Source organism: Tupaia chinensis, unplaced genomic scaffold (genome assembly GCF_000334495.1).
Source record: "Tupaia chinensis unplaced genomic scaffold, TupChi_1.0 Scaffold148234_1, whole genome shotgun sequence".
Lineage (NCBI taxonomy): Eukaryota > Metazoa > Chordata > Mammalia > Scandentia > Tupaiidae > Tupaia > Tupaia belangeri.
Genome location: NW_006208084.1, coordinates 4949725 through 4972309, shown reverse-complemented (window position 1 = coordinate 4972309; position 22585 = coordinate 4949725). Strand labels below are relative to the sequence as shown.

Here is a 22585-nt window from a genome sequence, read left to right as displayed (position 1 = left end):
TTTGGCACAAACCTCTCCAAAAAACAAACAAAACAAACAAAAAACACCTAAACTCTGTCTTTTCTTCAGTCCAAAAAGCAAGGAAATATTCTAATGGTATTAAAAGGAGAAATGCAAATGCTCTTTGCAGTCACCTTGCTGCTGATTTCAAACGCACCGGGAATTGGAGCGGTCCTTCCAGCCACAGAGCACAGAGGCGCCCGCCGAGGGTTTCCACGCTGAGCCTGCTGAATTGAAATCCCAGACACATTTGCCCTTCCCGAAGGCTCAGCAGGCTGCAGCTGCCCTCTCCTTGAGAGAAAGGGACTAATTGTTCTGCGAAAACTTGCGGTGATTGTGGACAGTCTTCCTCTGAGTATGTCCATCCAAACTTACGATTTATCTATGAACTTTTAACTCAGAGCAGGCGAGGTTCAATATTTCAGCTAAGTATGCAGAGAAAAAAGACATTGGTATTCGTTCCCACCCAGCTCGTCGGTGGGCTGTGGTGAGACGTCATCACCGAAGCCATTGCCCAGGGCGGGCGGGCCTTCTGTTCTTGATGAAGTCGATGGCAACAACCGCTTCGCTGCAAGACCGGGAACCTAAGTCCTCTTTCTAAGTCTGCACTGGCTCCATAAGCGTGGCGGCTAGAGACATATGACTTCGGTTCCCGGAATTCACTGAGGAACGATAGGGAGTGCTGAAGCTTCTGGCCAAACTGGTCCTGTGCTTCTGCTGTTGGTGACGTAATAAAAGCTCACCCATCACAGAGTCCTGGACCTGTTCTGCACTCCCACTGCTGGAGCTTTAGACCAGAATCATCCTGCAGCAGGAGACCGTGCCTACGAGAGCATTTTTGGACTATTCCACCAACGGAGGAAATCGTTGTTGAGAACTGGCCCCACTCTATCCCACCTCCTGCATTTCCTTTCCCCGCTTTCTTTTTCTTAAGGAATTACTTATGTAATTTTATCAATTGTTGTTATTTTCATTTGCTATAGGGCACACATGTTCTCCAAAGAGAAAAGAAGGGGGATGTGTGGAAGGAGAAAGCAAGCTGCCAGGTCTAAGACTCGAACTATGATTAGCCATGTGGGAGTCCAGCACCTTAACCACCATGCCACTTGCTGGTCCTGCTTTATTTTTCTTTATAGCATTTATCACTATTTGAACTATCCCACATATATGAGTAGGATTCAAAAAGTTCATGGAAAATGGAATCAACCTGTGAGTTTATTTTGGTGCAAAACTTTTGAGATCTATGAATAGTTTCTTTCATAATACTCATTTACCTTGAACTTTTTGATGACCCCCCCATGTATTTTTATATTTTATATATCTATAAATATATACGTCATATAGATAGCTTTCTCTGATGTTACTCTAGGCTTCTCCAGGTGAGGAAAAAAAAACAATGTAACATGTTAGATACAGGGGGCCAACAGGTGGCATGGTGCTTAAGCACTGGACTCCCACATGGCCGACCGCGGTTTGAATCCTGGACCTGGCGGCTTGCTTTCTCACTTTCTTTTTCTCTCTCTCTCTCACTCTGTTTCTCTCTGATCAAATTAAGAATAAATAAAGTAAGTTAAATAAAATAATTCTTTTTAAAAAAAGTATTAGGGGGGGCCAGCAGGTGGAATGGTGGTTAAGGCACTGGACACTCCCACATGACTGACCATGGTTCAAGTCCTGGACCCGGTGACTTGCTTTCTCACTTTCTCTCTCTCTTTTCTGGTCAAATTAAAATAAATGAATAAATAAAATTAAATAAATAATTCTTTATAAAACAAAAACATATTAGGTACAGTATGAAATAATTAGGTGCCTCGTTAGGGCCATCTCCTTCTGTGGAGTGGAGGCTCCTGGGAGAACTTATTGTCTGTATATATTCTCAATACCCAGAAGAGTGACACAGAGTGAGCCTTATATATTTGTTAAAGGTCAGATGATTTCTGTGGTACCGCCTGGGAGTCCCTTTACATACGGGTACTTGTTTTACTCCTGCAATAACCAAATGAGGTTGCCAGCACATCCACTTTCCATAGCCCATGACGGTCCACGTGGACCCTGCCTGTGTCTCCAGTTACTGGAAGCGCTGCCTTCGAAGGTCTCTGCACCCGTCCTGCTCGGCCCTCCGCTGACACTGGAGGGAGATCCCACAGCATCCTGCCGTGTTCGGCCATCTCATCACTCTTGGTTGGATAATTACAGCTCATTCCCAGCCTCTAAGAGTCCGGGTCAGCCCAGTTTGGAACTTGAACCTTGCATCTCAGTCAGGGCTTCTCCCTCCCTGGGCCTCAGAATTTGCTCTGGGGAAGGCTAGCAGGTGACATAGTGGTTGGAGCATTGGATTCCCAGGTGGTTGACCAGTGATTCCTGGACCCAGGGGCTTGAGATATGTTGTACACATGTGCATGCATGCCCAAAATCCCAAGGGGAGAATAGAGGAGAAGGGATTACAGTATGGCCATCCCCCCGGGGGAAGATTTCTTACTGTCTCCATCTTTCCAGTGAGCACGTGTGCTCTATAACAAGTCTCTCAACAACAACAAAAAAAAAAAAAAAAAAAAGAAAGAAAGAAAGAAAAAAAGAAAAGAAAAGAGAGAAAAAGAGAGAGAAGAAAGGAAGGAATTTGCTCTGGGAAAGAGAGGGGCCAGCTCTTTCGTCTCTTTCGGCTCCCCCAGGATTGCAAGAGGGAGATGGTGGAGGAGGGGTGGCTCATGGAAAGGCAACGAGAACTGATGCTCTGGGGGGGCTCCTCCTCTCAGTGCCCTCTGCTATGGCTGTCACCCGTAGGTGTTGGGGGGGGGCGTGTCACTGTCTGTTTTGGGCAGCCTTGTGGCTCTCTGTCCACAGGAGCTGAGGAGATGTGCTCTCTGGCCGATCTCTGGTCATGCCTGGTCACAGGGCGCTCTGGCCACTCAGGTGACTGAGGACTTCCCTGCGGTTCCACTCTCCTGTTGGAGGATCTTGGCCAGCTCATGCTCGAAGTGGTACACCCCGATTCTCAGTGACACCCGGAGGAGTGCCTACATGCACAGCCGGCCTGGCACGTGCACAGGTTGACCTCATAGGGCTTTCTGTGTACCTGACACTGTTCTCACTCTACGCAGGTCAACCTCTCCTAAGCCTCCACACAACGCATGTATTCTCCATTTCATGGATGGGTAAATTAAGTCCGAGAGAAGTAGGTAACTTGCCCGAGTCTCATGGCCGGCAAGTGGTACATTCAGGATGTGAACCTGGGAAGTCTGACCCCAGAGTCCGTGTCCTTAAGCATTTCATTTACACCTACCCTCGGAGTTAGGGTAGGTGTATGCGTGGAGGCAGGTTCTGTGCAAACACTTGTCCTGTTTGACTGCAGTGTGCTTCTTGGTAGTCACCTGGTGACCTCCTGAGGATGGAATCTGGGCAAGAAGCCTGGGCCTGTCTGTATCCCAGTGCTCAGGGGCGCTCGTCACTGTAGCTAGGAAATGTCCCCTCGAATCCTCCCATCTGTTCCAGGCACAGTGAACCCCTGCCATGATTTCCCGTTTTAGTTCCTCCCCCAGCACTTTGGTCCACCCAGCTGTTTGATATTCATTTATCTCATGTCCCTGTGGCTCCAGCCCTGAACTGGAAGACGAGATGCAGAGTAAAGAAGACTGCCCTCCAGGGCAGGGCCCTGCGGACATACACACAAGAGCTAACTGCAAAGCCAGTCCGCAAATGTGCTTCCAGCGCTAAGAACACACAGGCTTGGAGGAATGTGCCTCCTTAGCAGCAGGGTGGAGGCGCAGCCTGAGAACTAGGCTGGTCCTAGAACAACCTCAGATACTGAGTATCCCCCGACACGGAAATGAGTGTTTTAACTCACCCAAAACATCTTTCTTCTGCGTTTCCACTGGTCTTTTGGAAACTTGAAGATAAAAACTCTACCTGCACAAAGATGGAGTAGCACTGTGTTTAGCCAACAAGCAAAGAGTCTCTCTCACTTACAGATGGGTTGCTTTCCAAGAATGTGTCCGATGCATTTGGGCAGTTGTGAAGGTCAAGGGGGGTCTTTCTCGACATGCGCATTGTGCCTTTCGTGTTGCATCTAAGGAGTCATCCTCGCCCTAGATCACCTCGGTTTTCTCCTACACTATCTTCTGGAAGTTTTCTTATTTTGCATTTTACATTTATGTCTATGATTCATTTTGAATTAATTTTTATGAAGGGTGTAGGTCAGTGTCTAGAACCTTTTTCTTTCTTTTCTTTTTTTAACATGTGGATGGTCAGTTGTTCAACACCATCTGTTGAAAAGACTCTACTCCACTGAATTGACTTTGCTCCTTTGTCGAAGATAAGTTGCCTATGTTTATGTGGGTCTCTTTCTGGCTCCTTTATTCTGTTTAGATCTACTGATCTATTATTTTGCCAATACTGTACTATCTTGATATTAGCGTAGCATTATAGTTAGTGTCAGGTAGTATCCGTCTTCCAGCTTTTTCTTCTCCTTTAATATCGTGCTGGCTCTTCTGGGCCTTTTGCCTTTCCATATAAACTTTAGAATCACTTTGTTATATCCACAGAATAACTTGCTGAGATTTGATTGGGAACTGGATTATATTGACCAAATTGGGAAGGATCGATACCTTGACAATACTGGGTTTTCCTATCTATGAACATGGAATATTTCTCCATTTATTTTGTTCTTCTTTGAGACCTTTTATCAGAGTTTTGTATTTCTCTTCATACATATACATATTTTGTTAGATCTATATATAAGTATTGGGACCAGCAGATGCTGTAATGGTTACATCACTGGACTTCCATGTAGTCAACCATGGTTTGACTCCTGGACCCAGTGGTTTAAAACTCACGCCAGGCAAGTGTGCATGCATACCCAACACCCTGAGAGAATGAAGGAGAAGGGATTGTGGCGTGGCCATCCTCTGCCTCCCCGGGGGGGAGTGATTTCTCACTTTCTGTCTCTCCAGTGAGCACACACGGTCTATAGCAAAAATCTCTCTAAAATTTTTTTTCTGACATAAGTACTTTATTTCTGGTGGTGCTAATATACATAGTATTGTATCCTTTAACTTCAAGTTTCATTTTTTCATTGCAGGTATATAGAAAAGTGATTGATTTCTACATATTAACATAATATCCCAAAACCTTGCTATAATTACTTAATAGTTTCAGGAGGTTTGTTTTTGTTTTATCATATGTTTTGGAATGTTTATATGAGTTTTTCATGTCATTTATAAGCAAAGATAGCTTTATTTCTTCCTTTCCAATCTGTATACATTTTATTTCCATTGCTTGTCTTACTGCATATCTAGTACTCCCAGTATGATTTTGAAAAGGGGTAGTGAGAGGGGACATCCTTGGTTTATTCCAGATCTTGATGGGAAAGCTTCAAGTTTCCTCGCCATTAAGTTTAATGTTATATGTGGGCTTTTCTTACATATTTGTTAACAAGTTAAGGAACTTCTCTCTACGCTTAGTTTGCAAGGAGGGTTACTTTTTGGTTTTGTTTTTATCAATGAGTGTTGAATTTTGTCAAATGCTTTTTCTGCATCTATTCCTTACTTATTTATTTGTTTGAAAGAAAAAGACAGAGAGAGAGACAGGCACCGCCAACAGTCTTCGTCCCCAAAGAATCCTCAGGCCATTCTCAGCCAGTCTGGATCATGGGCACGTGCCTGCACCCGCTCAGCCTAGGGAGGTGCTTTTCCCCTTAGCCTGGGTGGAGTCTTAACAATTTTATGGCACTCTTCAAAGTACTAGCTTTTGATTTTGCTTTTTCCTATTACTTTTTACATTTGGATTTCATTCATTCTGATTCTAATTTCTATTATTTATTTTCTTCTGCTTACTTTGGATTTACTTTGTTCTTTTTAAAATAATACCCAAGGTGAAAATAGTGATTTTAGATTTTCGTTCATTCTTTCTTTTTTTTTAGAGAGATTTTTTTTGCTACAGGGCATGTGCACTCGCTGAAAAGACAGACAGAGAGCAAGAAATCACCCCTCAGGGGAGATGGTCACACCACAATATCTTCTCCTTCATTCTCCTCTCAGGATTTTGGGCATGCGTGCACACACACCCAGTGTGAGTTTTAAGCCGCTGGGTCCGGGATTCGACCTGTGGTCAACCACATGAGAGTCCAGCAACATAACCATTATGCCATCTGCTGGTCCCATATCTTCCTTCTTTCTAATACATGCATTCAATGATACAAATTTTTCTCTAAGCACTGCTTTTGCTGCATCTTATTTTGATGTTATGTTTTCATTTTTATTTGGTTCAAAATATTTAAGAATTTCTCTTGCGATTTCTCCTTTGCCCCATATACTATTTAGAAGTGTGTTGTTTTAGTTACACATATTTTTCCAGTTTCTCAGTTATCTTTTTTTTTTTTTTTTTTGAGAGATTTTCACTGTAGGGCGCGTGCGCTCGCCAGACAGACAGAGAGAGACATAGAGACAGAAAGCGAGAAATCACCCCCCAGGGGGGATGGTCCCGCCACAATCCCTTCTCCTCCATTCTCCTCTCGGGATCTTGGGCACGCACGCACACGCGCCTGGCGTGAGTTTTAAGCCACCCGGTCCGGGACACGAACCGCGGTCGACTACGTGGGAGCCCAGCGACATAGCCATTACGCTAACTGCTGGTTCCCCTCAGTTATCTTTTTGTAATGATTTCTAGTTTCATTCTAGTGTAGCCTGAGAGCAAGCTTTATATGATTTCAATTCTTTTAATTTTGTTTAGTTGTGTCCTATGACCCCCACATTCTGGATCATAAAACACATATCTCTGTCACATACGAGTCTGAGAAGAATGTGTATCCTGCTGTCGTTGGACATAGTTTATAAATGTTGATTACATACATAATTCATGGTATCCTTACTTAAAGATCTTCTGTCTGGTGGATCTGTTTTGTTTTTGTTTTTGTTTTTGAGAGGTTTTTGATATAGGGTGCGTGTGCTCGCCAGAAAGACAGAGAGAGACAGAAAGTGAGAATTCTCACTCCAGAGGGGATGGCTACTCCACAATCCCTTCTCCTCCATTTTCCTCTCAGGATCTTGGGCATGCACACACACGCGCCTGGCGTGAGTTTGAGACACCAGGTCCGGGACTTGAACTGCGGTCAACTACTTGGGAGTCCAGCGACGTAGCCATTACGCTAACTGCTGGTCCCCCGTGGATCTGTTCATTTCTGATAGAGGAGTATTGCAGTTTCCAACATGATAGTAGATTCCTCAGTTTCTCCTCACAGTTCTATTAGCTTTTGCCTCATGTAACTTGATGCTCTGTTGCTGGGTGCAGACATGTCAAGAATAGTTGCTTTTGATGACTTGACCCTTTTATCATTGAGTAGTGCCTGTCTTTGCCCCTGATAACTTTCCTAGCTTTGAAGTCTGCTCTGTCTGAAATTAATGTAACTATTCCTGCTTCTTTTGCTTAGTGTTAGAATATTATCATTTTCTCCATCTATTTACTTTTAATCTGTATGTGTCTTTATGTTTAAACAGTGTTTTCTATAGTAGTTGGGTCTTTGATCCACTCTGATCCTCTCTCTAATTTTTGCTAAAGGGTGCGTGCACTCACTGGAGAGAGCGAGAAAGAGAGCGTAGGTGAGAAAGCACCTGCCATGGGGCATGGTCATGCCATAATCCCTTCTCCTCCTCTTTTCCCTCCCTGGGGATTTTGGACACACACACACACACACACACACACACACACACACACACAAATGCCTAGTATATTTCTCATCTGCCAGGTCCCAGACTCGAACCGCACAGTCAGCCATGTGGGACCCAGCCACCTTAACCACCCAGACACAGGCTGCCCCCAAGCTGTCTTCTAATTGGTGCATTTAGACCATTGATGTTCAAAGTGATTAGTAGTATAAACTCATAGAACTCATATGTATCATATTTATTATTTATTACTGTTTTCTATTCATTGCTCTAATTTTTTGTTTCTATTTTTGTCTTCCACTCTTTTCTGCCCATTGTGATTTCAAATGAGCGTTTCATTTAATTCCGTTCTTTTTTTTTTTTTTTGGAGAGGTTTTTGCTATAGGGCGCATGTGCTCGAGAAAGACAGAGAGACAGAGAGACAGAAAGCGAGAAATCACGCCTCAGGGGGATGGCCATGCCACAATCCCTTCTCCTCCATTCTCTTCTCAGGATCTTGGGCATGCATGCACACGCACCCGGCGTGAGTTTAAGCCACCGGGTCCAGGACTTGAACTACATGGGAGTTCAGCCACATAGCCATTATGCTAACTGCTGGTCCCCATTCTTTTTTATTTTAAAGAAGATTTTTGCTATAGGGTGTTGGTGCTCACCAGAGAGACAAAGAGAGGCAGAGATACAGAAATCAAGAAATCACCCCCTGAGAGGGGATGGCCATCGATGTTCAACCACCCCTTCTCCTTCACTCTCCTTTGGGGATCTTGGGCATGCATGCACATGCACCCAACATGAATTGCTAGGTCCAGGACTCGAACCATGATTGACTACACAGGAACCCAACAATGTAACCATTATGTCATCTGCTGGTCCCTTGATTCCATTCTTTAAAAAAAAATTTTTTTTAAACTTAAAAATTGTATTCATTGTCATTATTTTATTTTTATTTACTTACTTATTTTTGAAGTTGACCAGAAAGAGAGAGAAGGAAAGTGAAAAAGCCAACTGCTAGGTCTGGGACTCACACTACCATCAACCACATGGGAGTCTAGCTGCCTTGACCACCACGCCACCTGCTGGCCCCCCAAAAAAGGTTTTAAGTGGTTACCCTAAAGTTTAGGATATACATTTACAATTAATTCAAGTCCACTTTCCCTCTTTGTTTTTTAAGAATATATTAACATTTATTTATTTATTTAAATTTAACAGAGAGGAACCGAGCAAGAAAGCAAGAGAGAAGGAAAGTGAGAAAGCAAGCTGCCAGGTCCAGAACTCGAACTGAGGTCAGCCAAGACAAAGTCCAGCATCTTTAACCACCACACCACCTGCAATCCCTATTGAGTCCACTTTCAAATATACTATACCACTTCATGAATAGTGCAAGCACCTTATAATAACAAAATAGTCCTCATTCTCTCTTCTCATGTATCATTGCTGTCATTCATGTCACTTATGTGTAAGCCTACAGAAGTGTATATGTGGAATGAATATACATCTATATATTCATATGTAAATATATATATATAGTTGTATATATAGAAACCATATATATATATATATATACACATATTATTTTGGCCAGACTATCATATGTTAGATCATTTAAGAATGAAAACATAGGTTTTTATTTTCCCTTCGCTTATTCCTTCTCTGATGCTCATCCTTTCTGTATACAGATATAGTTTCTGGCTTACATTAATTTCCTTCTCTGTAAGAATTTCTTTTCACATTTCTTGCAAGTCAGGCCTACTGGAAAGAAATTCCCTTAGTTGTTTGTCTGAGAAAGTCTTTTTCTCCTTCACCTTTGAAGGATTACTCTCCAGTGTGCAGGTGCAGGAGGTGGGTACCTGGACCTGGCTCCACTCGGCTCTGCTGCGGTCAGAGCGTGACTCCCTTTACGCACTGTCCCGTCTAATCTTGAGAGCAGTCGTTTGTCCCTTGCCCTCACTTCTCCTACAGATTCAAGGGGAGTTACTGCTTTTCCAGTTTGTCCAGCTTTTTACTTGTTAGAATGGAGAGATGACTTCCAAGCTCTTTACTTACAGAACCAGAAACTGGAAGTTGAGATGCTATTTTTAATCCCATTTAAATATGAAAGGATTGACTCTCTGATCTATGTTGTTAATTCAGATTTAGGGTCAATGCAAAGAAGCTAAATACTGTAACCTTCTTTATAAAGAAAACCCTGGGGGCCCTCAGGAGGTGTAGTGGTTAAAGGTGATGGATTCCCACATGACCCACCACAGTTTGAGTTCTGGACTCGGCAGCTTGAAATACATTGGGCGCATGTGTGTGTGTGCCCAAAGTCCCAAGAGAAGAATGGAGGAGAAGGGATTGTGGCTTGGCCATTCCTCCTGGGTGGTGATTTCTCATGTGCTGTCTCTCTGCCTCTCCAGTGAATGCATATGCCCTAATGGCAAAAATCTCTTTAAAAAAAAAAAAGAAAGAAAGAAAGAAAACCCTGGGTAGAAATCAAAAGGTGTCTCAGTTTGGAATACTATTCCATTTTACCTGTGGAGCTACGAGTAAAAGATGCCCTCTTCATTCCTAAATAGTGGCTTAAATAAATAGTGATCTTGTTTTTCATAGAAGCTCAGCCTAAAGAAGATCGTCCAGCTGCAATGGAGTGGGTCCACGGCAGCAGAGACACGGTTCTTTCTTTGTTTATGCCCGGCCACCCCTAACATACAGCTTCTAATTTCTACACCACCTCGCGGTCCACAATGGCGGCTGCACTCCAAAGGCTATATTCCACGCAGGAAGCAAAAAACGGGGGTGGGGGGATAAGGAGAGAAAGGCCAAGTCAGTTTTCTTTAGGAGCTTTCTCAGAGCCTACCCCAGTGATCATCCCTCATTTCTCATTGGCTGCCCTGGGCTATCAGGGAGGCAGGAAAATATAGTCTATTATCTCCGGGAATAAAAAATTGGACTTGGGTTAGGAAGAGGAAAGGGTAGGAAATTAGCCAGTTTATCCACATAAGGGCATTCCACATACCCATGCATCCCGGTACGTGTTACAACTACGAAGCAGAGCCCGGGATCTTGAAAGAGAGTAGGGTCTACTCTTGAATTAGGAACCGGGACGAAGTAGCATAGGTGGCACAGTGTGACCATTTGTAACGGTGTGAGGATGCCGTGATTTATGGCCATTTATTGAAAGTTTTAGGAAAAGGCAGATTCACGGATAGATACTAGACAGTTATGGCATAAAACTAAAAATATGGAGAGGTCACTAGCCTCAGAAATATACCTCCCCTGAAGGTCGATTAAGGTTGCAGATTCCTCAGTTCTATTCACTTAAGTCTGTAGAAATACAACCAGACCAGGGTAGGCTAATTCATTAATACAGACCAGTTACTACAGCTCACTGTGTATGAGTTTGATTTTATTAAGGAGGATTACAGATGTGTTGGCGCGAGCTTCTCACTTTCCAGGTGAGCAGATAGAGGTTGTGTGGTTTTCCCAGGTCCGTGTGTTTACTGGCAGGGCTGGGTTCCTGGGAGCTGGGTGGGTGGTAGAGAAGCAGGAGGAAGAGGTAGGGAGAATAGAGAAAGGGCCCCTGGGGAGACAGATAGGAATGAAATTTATTTCCCTCCTGCCATTTTCCAATGAGGACTTGGGATCCTTGGCAGTTCCGTCTGTGAGTGGCTTGTCCTTGACTGTTCAGCTCCTCCCTCCCTGCTGGCTAAACTCCAGCAAGGAAAAAAAAAAAAAAAAAAGCCAGGTGTGTTCTGGGGACCTGGGCTTCGGCAGCTGCACAGACCTAAAACAAAGGCAATGATAAAGATTCTCCTTGAACCAGCCAGTGATGCGAAGGTGAAGGTGCTGGATTCCACATGGCTGATGGTATGGTTCAAGTCCCAGACCCAGCAGCCTGAAAATCACACTAGGCACATGTGTATGCATGCCCAAAATCCTGAGAGAAGGGAGGAGGAGGGACTGCAATGTGGCCATCCCCCTCTGGAAAGGTGATTTCTCTCTGTCTCTCTTTCTCTTTCTCTGGCGAGTGCACATAACCATTATAGCCATTAAAAAAAAGTTCCCCCTTATTTTACATCACAACCCTCTTCCTTGCGTGCCCCTCTAATCTTCCCACCGCTACCTCTCATTCCAACCCGGGAGCAACACAGCAGAAGATGGGCGTCTCGGGTCCCCGCCATGGTCTTTTCTCCAGCTTTCAAAGGAAGGAAGTTAGGCACATGGGTAGAATTTCCTTCTACTTTAAATTCTTGCATGCTTTTTCTTAACTTTTCAAATCTGCTGTCTACATCAGAATACCCAATTTCAGGGGACTAGCAGGTGGCGTGGTGGTTAAGGCACTGGACACTCCCACATGGCTGACAGCAGTTCGAGTCCGGGACCTGGGGGCTTGCTTTCTCACTTTCTCTCCTTCTCTCTCTCTCTGTTCTCTCTCTGGTCAAATTAAAAATGAGTGAATGAATAAATGAAAATTAAATAAAATTATTCTTTAAAAAAAAAACAATACCCAATTTCACAACCAGGTTGCATATTTAGTTATTTTAGGGCTGGTTAGTATGGTACGGTGTAAAACGTCAATTGTTTGGGTTTGAAACCCAGCTCCACCATTTACCAATTGTGTGAACTCAGATAATTCCTTAATAACTCTAGACCTTAGTTTCCTCATTTATAAAATGGAATAATGATGGCAACCACCTGGAGAATTTTTAAATGTAAAAAAGCTACTTTTCATGCCTGGTAAATATTAAAACTCAATGCATGTTAATTATATTTTAAAAAGAAAGAAAGAAAAAGAAAAAGAAAAGAGAAAGAAAGAGAGGGACCGGCAGATGTTTTGGTGGTTAAGGATACTGGATTCCCACATGGCCAACTGTGGTTCAAGTTCCAGACCTGGTGGCTTGCTTTCTCACTTTCCCTCCCTCCCTCTCTCTCTCTCTCTCTTCCACTCTGTCCCTCTATGGTCAAATTAAAATAAGTAAATAAACAAATAAAAATTAAATAAATTTAAAAAAAAAAAAAGAAAAAAGAAAGAGAAAGATTGATTGATTTTCTGCTGGAAGCAGGGAGAGGCACACTTTTTAAACAGTTTCAGGATGAGCATTCCAGAACCTGTCTGTGCTCACCCATGTTAATTTAGTACAGCAATACTTCATGACTTTAAGACAGCATTAAAAAAATGTTTTTGTAGGACCGGCAGGTGGCGTAGTGGTTAAGGGCACTGGACTCCCACAAGGTCAACAACAGTTCGTGTCCTGGACCTGGTGGCTCTCTCTCTCTCTCTCTCTCTCTCTCTCCATCCCTCTCTGGTCAAATTAAAGTTTAAGAAGTTAAAAAATAATTCTTTAAAAAATGTAACCTAAAAAATATAATTTCTTTGCTCTCGGGTGCATGTGTTGGCTAATGAGAGAGGGAAGAAAGAAAAAGAGAGAGAAGGAGAAAGAAAGTAAGAAAGCACCCCTCAGGAGGGGTGGCTGTACCACAGTCCCTTCTCTCTTCTCAAGGTTTGGGGCACACGCCCACATGTACCTGGCCTGTTTTACAAACCGTCAGATCGGGACTCAGACCACACTGTAGGTCATGGATCCCTCAACCACCATGCCACTGGCTGGCCTAATAAGGCATGTTTTTAATGTATCATCACCGGCATATCAATATTCCAACTTCTAAGTGCTGTTCCTTCGGAATAATTCTGAGAACAATTGTTCTAAAAATGTCCTACATCTCACATGCTGCCATCACCACCCTCACCTTCTCTTATTATCATCTTCAGAATTTTTCCATTTTTGACTTAACCTGTGTCTTACATAACTCGCCTCATCCCAGCTAAGTCAGTGTGATGACTGTCCTTTCTCAGGCACTCATGAGGATCCGGTCTGCCGGAGGGTAACACTGGGTCTACATAGACATTTCTGGACTTGCTGTCATTTCCATCCCTCCCACCCCTCAAGGGAAAACAGATTCACGATGACGTTTCTAGCCCCGGGCTTTTTCAGGAATCCTTAGGCATGATTTGAAATTCCACTGCTATCTCATTGCACTCAATATGAAGTTCTTGTAGAAAATCTGAAATTTCTGGGATCAGCAGTTGGCTTAATGGCTATGTCACTGGACTCCCATGTAGTTGACTGCGGTTCGCATCCCGGACCTGGTGGCTTAAACTCACGCCGGGCGCGTGTGCGTGCGTGCCCAAGATCCCAAGAGGAGAATGGAGGAGAAGGGATTGCGGTGTGGCCATCCTCCCTGAGGGGTGATTTCTTGCTTTCTGTCTCTCTGTTTCTCTATGTCTTTCTGGCAAGTGCACACACCACCCCACCCTCTGTGAGAGATGAGCATGCCACAGTTCCTTCTCCGTTTTCCTCTCAGGATTTTGGGTACACATGCATATGTGCCTGGCATATTTTCCAAGCCATTGGGGTTGGTACTCAAACCACACAGTCAGTCCTGTGGGATCCAGCCATCTTAACCAATACACCACTGGAATTGCCAGAGGCTACATGCACTCATTAAGGAGAGGGAGATAATCTCCTAATGGGATGTGGTCACACCACAATCCTTTTCCCACCATTTCTACCTTGTGTCAGGATTTTCTCCATTTCTACCTCCTGTCAGGATTTTGGGACAGGTGTACACATGCACTGGGTATCTTTTTCAATTTCCTGTGCGGGGATTCAAAATAAATTTAGCCATGTGGAATCCAGCTCCCTGTGCACAGAGCTTAACTGCTGAGTTACAGGGTTGACCATGTAGTTGTACTTTATTATTTTTATTGCTAAATAGTATTTCATTTGTGAATGTACCATATTCTGTTGTTAAGAGAGATTTGGGTTGCGTTCTGTTTTTCCACTATTATAAATAATGCTGCTATGAACTCTCTTATACTTGTTTGTTGATAAATATTCATATGTATAAATATTATAGTTATATATATATATATAGTTATATATATAGTTATATATATATATAGTTATATATATAGTTATATATATATATAGTTATATATATAGTTATATATATATATATATAAAGTATTTTATACTTATCTAAATCAGGTTGTTGGAAAAGTCATGACACACTTTTAGATTTAAACTTGTGACAATGAAATCCCTTTTGCCCACTTCTTTCCCTGCTCACATGTGCGTCTCTCTCGCATGTGTGCGTATACATATATGTATGTATGTGTATGTTTCTTCTGTGTGTTTTAAAAGGAGAGCACAAGATTGCCATAGTACTTGGTGATAAAACAGGAATTTGTCCTTCTGGCTCTTTGAAAAGCTCCACTTTACCCACACCTGAGTGAGTCCTGAAGTAAGACCCGCCGCTCGCCCTTCTAAGCTGTTTTCGGCGTGCTTGGCTCTGGACACAAGGGCTTGTCTCCCCTGAGGCGTGGGCGGCTGCGTACATACCCACTGCACGGGTTCCCTCAGGTCACGTCTGCCTGGTGGCAGACCTTCACCTGCTGACGGTAGGTGGGATTTTTGGGAATAACCAAAAGCTTGAGCTTAGAGATCAGGCAGGTCAGGACCACGTGACTCGGGCCAAAAATCAAAGGCTATCTCTGGAACAAGACTGAGCAGTTTTCCTGCATGGCTGTGAAGGTGTTTCTCTTTATTTCTTTCATGAGTGTGAGAGACAGAGGGAGAGAGAGACAGAGAGAGGGAGAGATAAGCGCTGTCATCAGGCTCTCATACGTGACCTCCCCAGCCAGTCAGGCTCGTCTGCACCCGTGCCCAGCTGTCCGGGTTAGACAGGGAATCGAACCACACGCCGGCGTCTCCTGAGCAGCAGGGTACCGCCGCACCGCCGGCTGGCCCTGGAGGCAATACCGAGAGAGGACATCGGCGCTCACGCACAGCTAGTGCATGCCTCGCCAGCTCCTGTGTGCATTTGCGGTCCAAGAGAGAAAAGAAGAGGAGAGACAGTGGGACCAGATTCTTGCTGCTTCTCCTGGTCAGAGTCTGAATCCAAGCGTTCTCACCTCACCATAGATTCCCACTCCTCACCTGTCAAATGGGGCTCACATCCTCTCTTCCGTGCTGCTTTCAAGATCAAATTTAATGCCGGGTATAAAACAGCTCATTTAGGCTCGGTGCCTAGGTGGGGGCCAGTTTCTCTCCACTCTCCCTCCCTCATCTTAAAGTAGGGCAATTGTTTGGGCATGTCATTTCAGGGATGCTGGGATGCTTGCCTAAAACACACCTGTGCTTTTTCTTTAAAAACGACACCCCCAAATTATGTGAGGGTATCCTGCATGCTGGGTTACCTTCAACCTGGACCGTGCTGGCGAGGCTGGACGAGGAGACGAGTAACAGGAAAACTACCACCTACCAAAGCACCCCGGCAGCTCCAGAGCGAGTTCTCCGCAGTCTCTCAGCCGCCCACCCCCAGCCCCCCGGAGCCCCCAGCTCTGTCTGCCCAGGCTGAAAGAGAGAAGGGTGGGATTCATGAGTAATTAAAGGGAATTTGGAAGGCTGGGATGTTGCGGAATGTTAGATCAGTAGCTAGAACAGCATGTGGTGTTCTTTAGGCAGGCTTCATTGAATCCATACAAAAAAAGAAAGAGGGGCTGCCTGCCCGTCTGCTCATTTATCAAACAGCGAAGCTCAGCTTTCACAGCTCCACAAAAGTGTTTTACTGTTTGCTGAGTCTTGCTCCAGAAATTAAAAGCTGAACAGCCTTAGCGGGGCTGCACCGACCCTGCATTCTGAGAATCAAACTAAATGGTGCGGGGCTTTCAGAATCAGGGACCAGTTGATTATTTGGTGAAAAGAGAAGAGAATAATTTGTAATTTGCAGCCTATAAGAAACACTTAAAAAAAAAACGCCAAACCCCCTTCCCACAGGTTTTTGTTGTGGCCGCAGGGAGGGGGTGCTCTCCGCAGAGGCCCATTCTTTGCTCAGAGTGGGAAAAGTCTTGACCTCCATTTGGGCAGAAAGGGATGTGGCCCAGTAGTGCCTCCACCCACCCCACCCCCAACTCTGAGCAAACTTCCTTTCCTCTTACTTCTTTATTTGAAATTGCCTTTCTCTGTTCTTGAGGAAGAGGAGAGTATTTGGCCATCCGATAGTTTATAGTTTTAGGTAAAAGAATTCTCGCAAACAGAACCCCAAGTCCTAACCACACAAGTACACTGCTTGGGAACGCATGATGGACCAAGAGAGCCTGAAAACGGGATCGAAGGGGGAATCCTCTTAAAAATCCATGAAAGGAAGGAGGGGAGGGGCTGGGGGAGGGCGGTGACTAGAGGGGAGGTGGCATGGGCCGCAGGGAGGGGTGTTAACAGATGCGGACCCCTTGCTCCAGCCCCCACCCTGGCGCCTGGTCCCTCCCCTCCAGCCAGTGGGGCTGTGAAAGCCTGTTGGAGCTGAGCTCTGGCCCCCCACCCTCGTCCTACTCCTGGCTGGTGAAAGCCCCAGAGACACGCCTGGTCCCCGCTCTCTAACTCCTCCGCCCCTGCCGCAGGCCTCTGGGGTAAGCTGGGCCAGCATTACTACCCCATCTGATCGAGAGAGAAACCAGACGTCAGAGGAAAGAAAGCCCAAAAGGTCTTTTTTCTTGACTTTTCAATTTAGCACATTTTAAATATTATTTTTTAAGTTTATTCTTCCATGAGCAAGAGAGAGAGAAATGAAACAGAGAGGCAGGCATCCCCAACAGGGTCCTTCGTGCTGTGATCCAGCCTCAGCCAGCCCTGGGCCATGGGTGTGTGGGCCTGGCAGTCCACCCCAGCTCAGCTGGCCGTAGGTCGTGGGCACGCGTGAGCCCGGCATGCTTGGGGAGGTCTCCAGACAGCACCCGGAACTTCCTGTGTGGGTCAGCTTTGCAGCGCACCTCACTGCCCTGGCACGCTTACATGTGGTCAGATCCTTCCACATTTCATGAAAAGAAAGCCGACAGTGTGTCTTGAGAACGTAATGTTCCCCCAACAACCTTTCTTTCTTTCTCTTTTCTTTCTTCCTTCCTTCCTACCTCCCTCCCTCCCTCCCTCCCTCCCTCCCTCTCTCCTTCCTTCCTTCCTTCCTTCCTTCCGTCTTTCTTTCTTTCTTTCTTTCTTTCTTTCTTTCTTTCTTTCTTTCTTTCTTTCAGAGAGACTGTGTGCATGAGAGGGAGGGAGGGAGGGAGAGAGGGAGAGAGCCTCCTAGGCTTAGCCAGGGCACAGATGTAACAAGCCCAGCGGTTTAGGTAGGGCCAAGAACTGAACCTGGATCTCCAGTACAGCCTCGGCCATCACACAGCATTGCAACTTCCACCCAAGCCGCCGTGTGGGCCTGTTCCTTCTCTTTGATCAAGCACCTTCACATTTGAGAGATGGTTATGAAAGGGCCAAAACTCCAAACAAAATGTCCACAGTAAAAAACAAGAACCAGCCCGGTTTGGTGGCACAGTTGGTGGCAAATTGAAACCGCAGTGCTAGGAGCCACACCATCAGTCATGGGTTTGGATCCCTGAGTCGACCTGGAAATACTTCAAGCACAGGTGCACGTATCCAGGGTCCCGATGAGCTGGAGGGCTCGGTAGGGGCACCATGGCAAGGTAGCACCTACCGAGGGTGCTTCTCTCCCTCCCTCTCACGTGCAAGTGTGCTCTCTACCGTGAATAGAATAGACCTTGACAAACTTAAAAAATAAAAATCAATACATACATAGATATGGCTCATAGTACTATTTATAGCTTTTATTTTATTAATTTTTATGAAAATTTGCCAGAGGGTCATGTGCTCACGATGGGGGGTGGGGGGTGGGGAGAGGGTGAAAAGCACCCCCAATGGGTATGGTCATACCCTAATCCCTACTCTTCCATTGCTCCAACTTGTTGGGATTTGGGGTACTTGCACACATGCACCCAGATTGTTTTTCAAGGCATCAGGACCAGGATTTGAACAGGGAAGTCAGTCATGTCAGATTTAGGTCCCTTATCCAGCAGGCCACAGTGACAGCCCAGCATCACGTATAATTAACTCAACAGTCGAAACAACTTGAATGGCCAATGAAAGAGGAGCAATCCATTCACTCTTTCTATCACTTACTGAGTCAATCAGTTCATGTCCTGAGCCCTGTTACCTCCTCCGTAGACCTGCAGTAGCCTTCTAACTGCTTTTCCTGCACCCCCACCCCAGCCTGCCCCCTGCAGTCAATTCTCTGTACTGTAGACAAAGCGATCCTTGCGAAAGGTTAATCAGATCTTCCCCACTCTCCTCCTTGACGCTGTCTAATGTCGTCCCTTCCCACTTAGAATAAAAGCAGTGTGGGACCAGCAGATGGCGTAATGGTTATGTCACTGGCCGACCATGGTTCAAGTCCTGGACTGGGCAGCTTAAAACTCACACTGGGCCCATGTGCGTGCCTGCCAAAATCCTGACAGGGGAATGGAGAAGGGATTGAGGTGTGGCCATCCATCCTGGAGGGTGATTTCTTGCTTCCTGTCTGTCTCTGTCTCTCCAGCAAGCTCAGGCACCCATAGCAAAAATCTCTCTCTAAAAAAAAGAAAAGAATAAAAGCAAAGTGCTTCCAAAGGCCTACTATGCCTCATCCACACCCCCAGCTCCCAGTCCCGTCCCTACTGCTCTGCGCGCTCACTGTGTCCGGCCACAGCGGCCTCCTTGTTCTCCCACCCCACAGCCTTCGCGTCGGCCGTTCCCTCTTCCTGCTGTAGTCCTCCCTCAGGCATCTGCCAGGTTCACTTTCTTACTTCCTTTAAGTCACCACTCAAATACCGCATCATAACTAAACAAAATGTCATCCCTGTCTGCACAGCCCCTGTTCCTCTCACCTGCCTTTTTCTGCTCCCCTCTATAGCACTTTTCTGATATAATCTCCACATTTTCCTTGTTTCATTGCGTCTTCTCACACTAGAATATAAGTTTCTTGAATGAAGGCTGTTTCCGACGGGCTTTGTGGTTGTATCCCTCAGTGCCTGGCAAGATGTCCAGTCTGTGGTAGGAGTTGATAGTTGTTGAATGAGTCCAAACTATGTGCTTTTAGCCAACCTGTGATGGGTATTAGAGTTGCAACTTGCTGAACATGGGGAAGACCAGTGGAAAATGAGGCTGGAAATCAAGTATGGGTCTGAGTAAGGATGTCACAGGGCTGGGCATATCATTGACCATTTATACAGATTCGAGGAGGGGGTGAGATGGTTTGGAGCGATGTCGTTCAGAGGTTACAAAATTTCAGTTACGCAGGAGGAATAAATTCAAGAGATATATTGCACAGCGCGGTGATTATAGTTAATAACAATGTAATGTGTACTTGCAAATTGCTAAGAGAGTGCATTTTTTTTTGAGAGGTTTTTGCTATAGGGCGCGTGTGCCTGCCAGACAGACAGAGAGAGACAGAGAGACAGAAAGTGAGAAATCACCCCCCAGGGGGGATGGCCACACCGCAATCCCTTCTCCTCCATTCTCCTCTCGGGACCCTGGGCATGCACGCACACGCGCCTGGCGTGAGTTTTAAGCCACGGGGTCCGGGACACGAACCGCAGTCGACTACGTGGGAGTCCAGCGACATAGCCATTACGCTAACTGCTGGTCCTGCTAAGAGAGTACATTTGAAGTGTTCTCACCACAAAAAATAAGTACGTGAGGTAATTCCTATGCTAATTAGCTCAATTTAGCCACAATACATGCATATTTCAAAACACTATACAGGATAAATGTATATTGTTTTTATACATCAATTTAAAAATTATTACTTAAAAAAAAGATTTTATGGGCTATGTGTCTATGAGCACCCCACAAGTGGCCATGGGAAGATTTCTGGGGGGAAATAAGGTACAGGCTGAGATTCGAAGGATAAGTAGACATCAGGCAAAGGGCATGGAGAAAAAGCTTCGGACAATGAGAAGGTCCACAGTAAGAGAGAGCACAGTGTGTTCCTGAAACCTGATGGAAGTTCTGTGTGGCAGGGTTGGCAGGTGGCATGGTAGTTAAAGACATTGGACTCCCACATGGCAGAGTCCGGTTCAAGTCCTAGACCCGGTGACTTGCTTTCTCACTTTCCCTCTCTCTCTGTCTGATCAAATTGGAAAATAATAATGATAATGATACTAATAATAAAGTTAGATAAAATTATTTAAAAAAAAAAAAAAGGTCTCTGTGGCTAGAGCAGAAGGTCTAGGAGAAGGGTGGTGAGGAGGCAGGAGACAGGTGAACTAGAATGAAGGAAGGGCCAATCAGGCAGGGCTTTTCTTTGTGGAGAAGTAGTCGTGGTGGGACGTGAGTGGAAGCAGGGGAAACAAGAAGACCATTGCAGCAATCCAGGTGTGAGACCATGGACCTGGCCTGGCAAACATGGAACAGAGTGGGTAGAAAGGCTATATTCAAGATGGAGGTGGAGGCAACTTGGCCACAGACAGAAGCAGTAAATGCCATCATGGGAAGGCTCAAGGGGGAATGGCGTGCATGCTGGGCAGGTGGGTAGGTGGATAGGAGGGTGGTGAGGGGACTGTGATGAAGAGGAAGACTTGCAGTACAGGTGCAGGGATGCGGGCCTGGGAAACGCTAAGGGAATTGTGCAACACCGAGGAGCCCGATTTGGATAGAACCCCACACTAGATCCATTTTGCTCTATGTTTTTATTAAGCAGAAGTAGAAGTAGATCACAGAGGCCCCCCCAGGCCAGCCTAAGGAGCTGCATTTTTATCCAGAGTAGGCAGCGAGAAGGGATCCAGCATTGTTTGTTTGTTTTTTGAGAGGTTTTTGCTATAGGGTGCATATGCTCGCCAGAAAGACAGAGACAGAGGGACAGAAAGCGAGAATTCACCCCCAGGGGGGATGGTCACGCTACAGTCCTTTCAGAACCCTATGAAGGGATTCATAAGTAAAATTGATCACTGAATTCCCAGGCCCCGTGCCATGACTCTGTAATTCCTCAGGATCAAGGTGGAGAATTACAAGCACACTGACTATACCTTTCATATCCTCATCGAGGTAGAATAGATGGCTCCAGAAGGCTGGTCCTCTGACACGTCTGGAGACCAGAGTCTGCAACCCCACTAGGTTGTTTGCTTTTTTTTTTTTTTTTTTAGATAGAGATTTTCACTATTGGGCATGTACACTTGCCAGAGAGCGAGAGAGAGAGACGAACAGAGATAGAAAGTAAGAAATCACCCCCCAGGGGGGATGGTCATGCCGCAATCCCTTCTCCTCCATTCTCCTCTCAGGATCTTGGGCACGCACGCACACATGCCTGGCGTGAGTTCTAAGCCATTGGGTCCAGGACTCAATCTGCAGTCAACTACGTGGGAGTTCATAGCCATTATGCCACCCGCTGGTCCCTCCCCTTAGGGCATTTAGCCTAGGGCCAGGCATCAGAGGCTTTGCCTATTTGTTTGGTGGATGTGTGTGGGATTCCATTAGGAAAAATTTCAGAGCTTGGACCCATCTGTTAGATCAAGTAATAATAAGGCTTAGCAATAAAACAAAACCATGCTGCTTTCTTTTATCATCTGTATACTGTCTCTAGGAAACAGCACGTGATTTTTCCTCTAAAAAGCCAATGAAAACAACCACTGTAACATTCTGGTAGGTGTTCTGTACTTCTTTCAAGATTACCTTGATCTTCCTTTATCAGTTAGAAATATTTCTGGGGCTGGCAGGTGGTGTAGTGGTTAAGGGCACTGACCTCCCACATGACGGACCACAGTTCAAGTTCCGGACCTGGAGGCTTACTCTGTCACTTTTCCCCTCTCTCTCTTGCTTTGTCCCTCTCTGGTCAAATTATAAAAATAAAAATAAAAAAATAAATAAAGTTAAATAAAATAATTCTTTAATAAATGAAATATTTCTGGGAACCAGCAGTTAGCATAATGGCTATGTCGCTGGACTCCCACGTAGTCGACCGCGGTTCACATCCCAGACCCGGTGGCTTAAAATTCACGCCGGGCGCGTGTGCATGTGTGCCCAAGATCCCAAGAGGAGAATGGAGGAGAAGGGATTGCGACGTGACCATCCCCCCTG

General features: G+C 45.3%; 1 protein-coding gene across 3 annotated transcripts in view; it reads left to right on the top strand.

Annotated features, from left to right (window-relative positions):
* Positions 1–22585, top strand: part of RFX4 (regulatory factor X4) — a 208174-nt gene that overhangs the window by 91395 nt on the left and 94194 nt on the right. The gene's annotated exons all lie outside the window — the stretch shown is intronic.